The 6,263-nt window shown below is 40.5% G+C and overlaps 1 long non-coding RNA gene across 1 annotated transcript; it reads right to left on the bottom strand.

Annotated features, from left to right (window-relative positions):
• Positions 1–668: 668 nt before the first annotated feature.
• LOC104430707 lies at positions 669–3,038 on the bottom strand. The gene is made up of 3 exons (XR_001983453.2): positions 2,899–3,038; positions 2,373–2,475; positions 669–1,366 (listed from the first exon to the last, which is right to left on the bottom strand). It is a non-coding gene; the product is annotated as an uncharacterized LOC104430707 (long non-coding RNA).
• Between the last annotated feature and the right edge of the window lie 3,225 nt (positions 3,039–6,263).

The following is a 6,263-nucleotide window of genomic DNA, read 5'->3' as shown; positions in this document are numbered from 1 at the left end:
TTCTTAATATTGTTTGTCAAAAGTTGAATTAGTAAGTCTATTGAAGTTGCAACAAACTTATGAAAAAATGAAGAGAGAAATTGACAACTCATCAAGTGAATAATGGATGTGTAGACTAAAAAGTGAGTGACCAAATTTTATATAAATAGATTACAAGTAAATGTGAAATTCAATTTGTCAACCCAACCTACATAGTTTTTAAAGATGAAAATAAGACAAAAAGGTGATCGATGGGCAGGTAGCCATCTAACCCCATAAAGCAAATGAACGGGGTAGGACAATGTCATTACTGGAGGAAGTTGGAATTGCCCATTTTGAGCTGAGTTTGTCATGTATGTACTTTTTTGTCATGGGCGGAGTTTGAGCTTTGGCCCTGCCCTGCGCAATGATCACTCACTCGGGAGATAATATTTTCCCTATCTTCCTTCGTGCTTGGGTACAAAATAGTAGTCACTAAAATATTAAAATGTAAAATACAAGGGGGAAAAAAAGCATATCGAGTTGGTCCAACATAACTAAGGCTGATCACATTGCTTTACTTAGAAACAAACTTGAGGATGTTTAGTATAGTTTTCATTTAGCATTTATGACTGTAAAAAGGGTTAATGTACGAGTTAGTAGTGCTCCGTATGCATTTGCAATTGTTATTCTATCGCAAAAAATAATAAATAAATAAAAATTTACGTAGGGCTGTAATGTACGCATGAGTAACAAATATTCGACAAATAATTTCTATAATTGAGGTGGTTAAATGCTTAAATTGCAACTGGTTTTGCATCATCGGTAGGAAAATTGCACAAGGGTTGGTCACGAATACATTAACAACTTCTGTGCCGCCATCGCCATTGTCTAGGTGTCAATTCACCTTTTGAATCCAAGACTTCCAGTGCAAACTGATGATTCTGCTGCTCATCACACCGGCACGAGCATAGCAAGCTTTCAGCTGTAAATTCAAGTGCCGTTTCCATCTCATGGGCATATGTGTGAGCAAATCATTCTTCCGGGGTGTTACGAGGCAAATGAATGGATTTAAGTACTAGCCTCCAACACATAAGACGGTGTAGAACAAGCTGGTGGCTTGCCAGACTCACAACCCGACAAAGACCTTCCTTTCTTATTGGGATTCTAAACCCTTACTCCTCCACTCTTGGGTAGACCTTATCCTCAGCCGCCCCGCCACTCGAGTACTCTGTCATAACACTAGCGTGTACATGTTGAAAATGAAGAGATAGTTGTGTTGTTAAGATAACGAAAATCCAGCACCCAAACAACGTTTCAAGGATCAACCCGCCTCTTGGCATACTTCACTGGGTGTTTAAAGCAAGATCATGCCAAGAATCTTCATAAGCTTGTCGAGTCTCCTGATCTGGATAATGCAGCAAATGGTCAATCAATCACTAACAAGTCAACTCATAGGAATTTACAGCAAGGAGCTATGTCTAGTGCCAGCATCCATTTTTTCAGAAAAAGCATGACACTGGTGAAAGCATTAAATATGCCAATACCATAAACGAGCATCATAAGCTTATCTATCAAAAACCAGACATGAGAGAATGTTTAGGAAAAACGTAGAAAGCAACTGCTTCTACATGTTCTTCTATCTATGCTTTAGCAGAGTTACCATCAAACAAATCCCACAAACCATGTACATGTTCATTTGTCCCTGCTTCAACCAACTAAAGAGATCAAAATACCTGCAGCCGCACCACCTTAACACTAGAGAATTCTTTATAATTGTTAGAATTGTGATCCTCATGAGAACGAACAATTGGCTAAAAAGGCTCAAGGAATTTATTGCATTGTTCTCGCAGTCAGATTAATTCACACAAATTCATGTCAATTCGATAGAAAGAAAGCAATTCTCTAGCCACAAGCTTATTCCCTTTAATGGACCAAACTATATGCATCACTATAAACAACATTACTGACAATGGGCGCATTCAATGTACAAGCAAAAGGATGAAAGAAGCTCCAAGAACTAACTAAATTAAAACTAGAGTGTAGTAATTCGTTTTCGATGTTGGTTGGCCTCTTCATTGGATAGCCAGCATGGGGCATTTATAAGGATTGTTAATAACATATTGAAGACTTACTATCAGATCAAGTATCAGAGGACAAGAATACATGATCCATTTTGCAAAGATCAGTGCAAACAAGAGACCGTTAAACGAAATACATAATCGAATCTTCAACATCTTCATTTCGAACAAACAACATCGGCTATAGGGGAAGATCTGCAACGGCAACGCAATCATGTGGAGACAAATTCAGGCGTTGAATCCTTAACAACACGGCAGTACTTATTCATTTGCCAAGTCGATGCCAAGTGAAAGCAAAATTCAGGAAAGTGAAGGGAGAGGAAAGCAAGATACCATCATTAGGCAGAGTGTCTCTCATCCATTCCTCATCCACAATATCCATGAGTATACTCATGCTTAATTCTGCTATATTTTGCCCTTCAATTCCACCACTACCCTACATAAACGAACAAACACAACAATGGAGATTGTTAATTCCGGCCCTCTCGAAATTTTACTCATAGGAAATTCCACTTCCCTCTTCCCCATCCGGCCCTTCGACTGCAATTAGCAGAAATTTCTCGTGAAAATACCAAAGAACCACTATCTTGTTGAGCGAAACCAAGCGGGATATAACGTCAAACTCATAAGACGCAAAGCCGAGAGGGAGAGGAAAGCACCCCTGACAGCGAACGGATACGAGTACCGTTTAAAGCAAAGAGCCTAAGCATTGTTCCGATTCGGGAATATAACCAACGAATACAGGAGCAACAAAGGACTAGAAAGAAAAAAAAAGCCATGACCACAAAAAGGGCAAATAAAAAGTAAAAAGAAAGAAAGTGGAATGAGTAAACTCAGGAGCAGAGAAGCAAAAGCCAACCTAAGATCCGGACTCCACCGAGGAAAGGAGTTCAGTGAAGGTCAATCCATATAAAATGGGTCGTTCGAAGAAGGAGCTCCGGATGCAGCAATCGCCTGCATATGCCGCCATTATACTGGGAAGGGATCGTCGAGGGAATTGCAGATGAGGAACAGTGCCAGGGAATATCTCGCATTTGGGCCGGCGGGCTCGATGGATAATGAATATTGACCTGGGCTGGGCTTTCGATTGGATCACCAGTAATATCTTTTTTTCTTACCATGTTGTTCACGAAAAGTCAAATTGCCGAGTCCGCTGACATTGCATCAAAATTTTAATGGATTAATATTAGATGTGACGAATTTCCTTTTTTTTTTCCTGATTAGCTAGTTGCGGAGGAAAATGAACGTAATAAAGTAACCAACAAATCGGCGGTTATCAAAGCTAGGAGTGATCGATTTTCAATCCTGTCTAGTCCCACTTAAGAATTGGGAACCAAACTAGGATGACTAGTTCTCAATTTTTAGGACTGGATGGTCTAGTACAACAAAACTGGTAAAAATTTTAAAAATTTAAAAATACTAGAGTTGTTACTAATTTAGAATTTATTATTATTTTAAAGAAATTTAAAAAATTAAATTTAAAAAAAAAAAAGTCGGTTTGGTCCAATTTAGTTTTCCCCATAAGCGGGAATTGGACTGAAAATCATCGATTCCATTTTTATGGAACTGGACCAAATAGGTCAATCCGATCTAGTCTGGGCAGCACCCATTTCAATCGGTCCAATACGCTCACCCCTAATCGAGCTAGATAAGCGAGCCTTGCACACACAAGGAAGTTTGACCACCTCTATTTTGGCCTAAACCTGACCCAAAAATTGCAATCCAAACTTTTATGTCAAGGGTAGGCTTGGGGGATCATATCAAGTCAACCTTTAGCCTTAGTCTGACTAATAATCACTTCTTTTTTCTTTTTGAGATAGTATTTTCCCTCTATCATTGTACCTGGGGATACAGATATAAGTCCATTATATATGAATTCAAAATACAACACAAAAAAATGCATATCAATTTTGTCTAACGTAACTAAAGCCAATAAGAAATTAACTCAAGGGTATTAGGTACGATTTTCTCTCACCATTGTAATTGTAAAAAATAGAACCAAATTACAAACTTCAATCTCAAATAAAACTGCTAATTATTGTTCACTGTGCGACCACATGAAATGAATATGCAAAATCAGATTTTTGACATTGATAGGAGATCTCAAAAAAGTTTATGAATCCGTCGATGGAGAGAGATTAGAGAAGATTTGTTCAAAAGAAGACGAGTGAGATATGAATTTGATGCAGGTTTTTTTCTTGGCCGCAAATTTGAGACCGGTTGAGACTATGGATGAGGAAAGAGGACACCATGCTCGGTGCCAGCTGCGACAAGTTATCAGTTTTTTTTTTTTTTTTTTGGTCATAAGTAACGATTTCATTAAAATAACTAAGTCATATGTGGAGAAAATACATTAAAAGCATCAGCACATAGTAAATCAAATATGGCGGTGGGGTATTACGAAGCCAATTTGGTGGAAGAGTATTGTTCTGCAAGCTTTTCGCCCCAATCCGCTGGCCGGTTTGATTCCCTTTTGCAATGGGCCGGGAAATGGCCCGAAATAGCTTCATTTTTGTTCTGCCCGGCTCACTGCAGACTTTGCTTCCCAACCGAAGTCTTCGAGAGTGTTGCAACCGTGCACGAGGGGGAGACAGTGGATACCACTTCCAATGAAAGGTGAGTTCGGTTAGAGAGGAAATTTAGGGTTTCGAGAAGGGCGATGGCCTCCGCCTGTTCTGCCGTGGACGCAGCCACTGGTTTCGCAAATCCATCAACAACCCGTCCGCTGGAGTCGCGGCACAAGCAGGCTATGGCTCCTCTGTTCTCGCGTCCTCCCCGTATCCTCTTGATTACTGGTTCGGCATCGCCGCTTGGGAGAAATGAGGCGTCGATGTTAATTTTCAGCGATTCGGGGATGGGGGCTTCCATCTTTGAGGTATGGTGTCGCTTTGTGTTGCTCTCCTTTCTTTTTGTTGTTCCAAGTGGAGAAGCTCTCGTGTAGAGCCTCGGCTTTAAAAATCGTTTGCTTTGTGGGTGCGAGGGCGATGGCCATATATGAACCGATGCGGTCTTTCCAAATGCTCCAGAGGGTAACCGTGATAAGGTCGAACTTTTTTGCACTGGTTTGGTTTTTTTTTTTTACCATGTACAGCCAGTCGTCGAACTTGGTTAACCCTATTTGGGACACTTTGATGTGCAAAGGGGCGGCTTTCCAAATCCTTGTCGTCCCAGGAGCATAGCAGCGGTGTGCTCGATTTGTTTGGCTTCTGTTTGCAACGAGGGCACAACGGATCAGGTACTATTTTCCGCCTGTATAAATTCTCCATTGTGGGTATTACGTTGTGGCAAGCATTCCATAGAAAATGTTTGATCTTGGGTAGGCTATTTGATTGCCATATGAACTTCCATAATGCTGGTTTTGGCTGATGCAAAGAAGTTGCTATGGCTGTTTGATATGATGGAGTGCCTACTTGTGCTTTTTTGTTTGGTGGATTGTCTCTATTGGCATAGTATCCGCTTTGAACTGTGTATATCCCCGATTTGGTCTTCTCCCATACCAGTCTATCCTCTTCATTAGGCATTCCGATTGGTGTTGCTAATATGTCTTGGACTTTTTGGTCGTCAAACAATGTTTTTATCAAATGTTCGTTCCAATTTCCAGTCTCTGGATCTATGAGACCAGCCACCTGCCTTGGTTCCCCATCCATAGCCGAGCCACCAATCTTTCCGCTTTTGAGCCATTTGTCCTCTCTAGTCGATATTGCATTACCATTCCCAACGGAGAACATTATGTTCGGAGAAATAGAGTCTCTTCCCATCAATATACTCTGCCATCCCCATGAGGATCTTGATCCTTTGCCAGCCTTCCAAAACTCACTCTGTGGATAGTACAACCCTTTCATTACTTTGCTTAGTAAGGACTGAGGATGCTGAGAAATTCTCCATGCTTGCTTTCCCAACATAGCCTTATTAAAAGCTATTAGATCCTTGAAGCCAAGACCCCCTTCATCCTTCCTGATTTTCAGATCTTCCCATTTTTTCCAATGTATCCCAGCATTCCTGGTACTGTTTCTCCACCAGAAATTCGCCACTTTCGTCTCTATAGCTTTGCAAATCGAAATAGGGATTTTGAAGATAGACATGGCATACTGAGGAATGGCTTGTATAACTGATTTGATTAAGATTTCCTTTCCCGCTTTCGTCAATAAATTCTCCTTCCAGCTTTGCAATTTCATATGAACCTTGGCAAGAATCCATCCAAACATATCCTTCTTTGAAGCCCCC

The sequence above is a fragment of the Eucalyptus grandis genome, chromosome 8 (genome assembly GCF_016545825.1).
Source record: "Eucalyptus grandis isolate ANBG69807.140 chromosome 8, ASM1654582v1, whole genome shotgun sequence".
NCBI lineage: Eukaryota > Viridiplantae > Streptophyta > Magnoliopsida > Myrtales > Myrtaceae > Eucalyptus > Eucalyptus grandis.
This window is presented reverse-complemented; position numbering and strand designations above follow the sequence as displayed.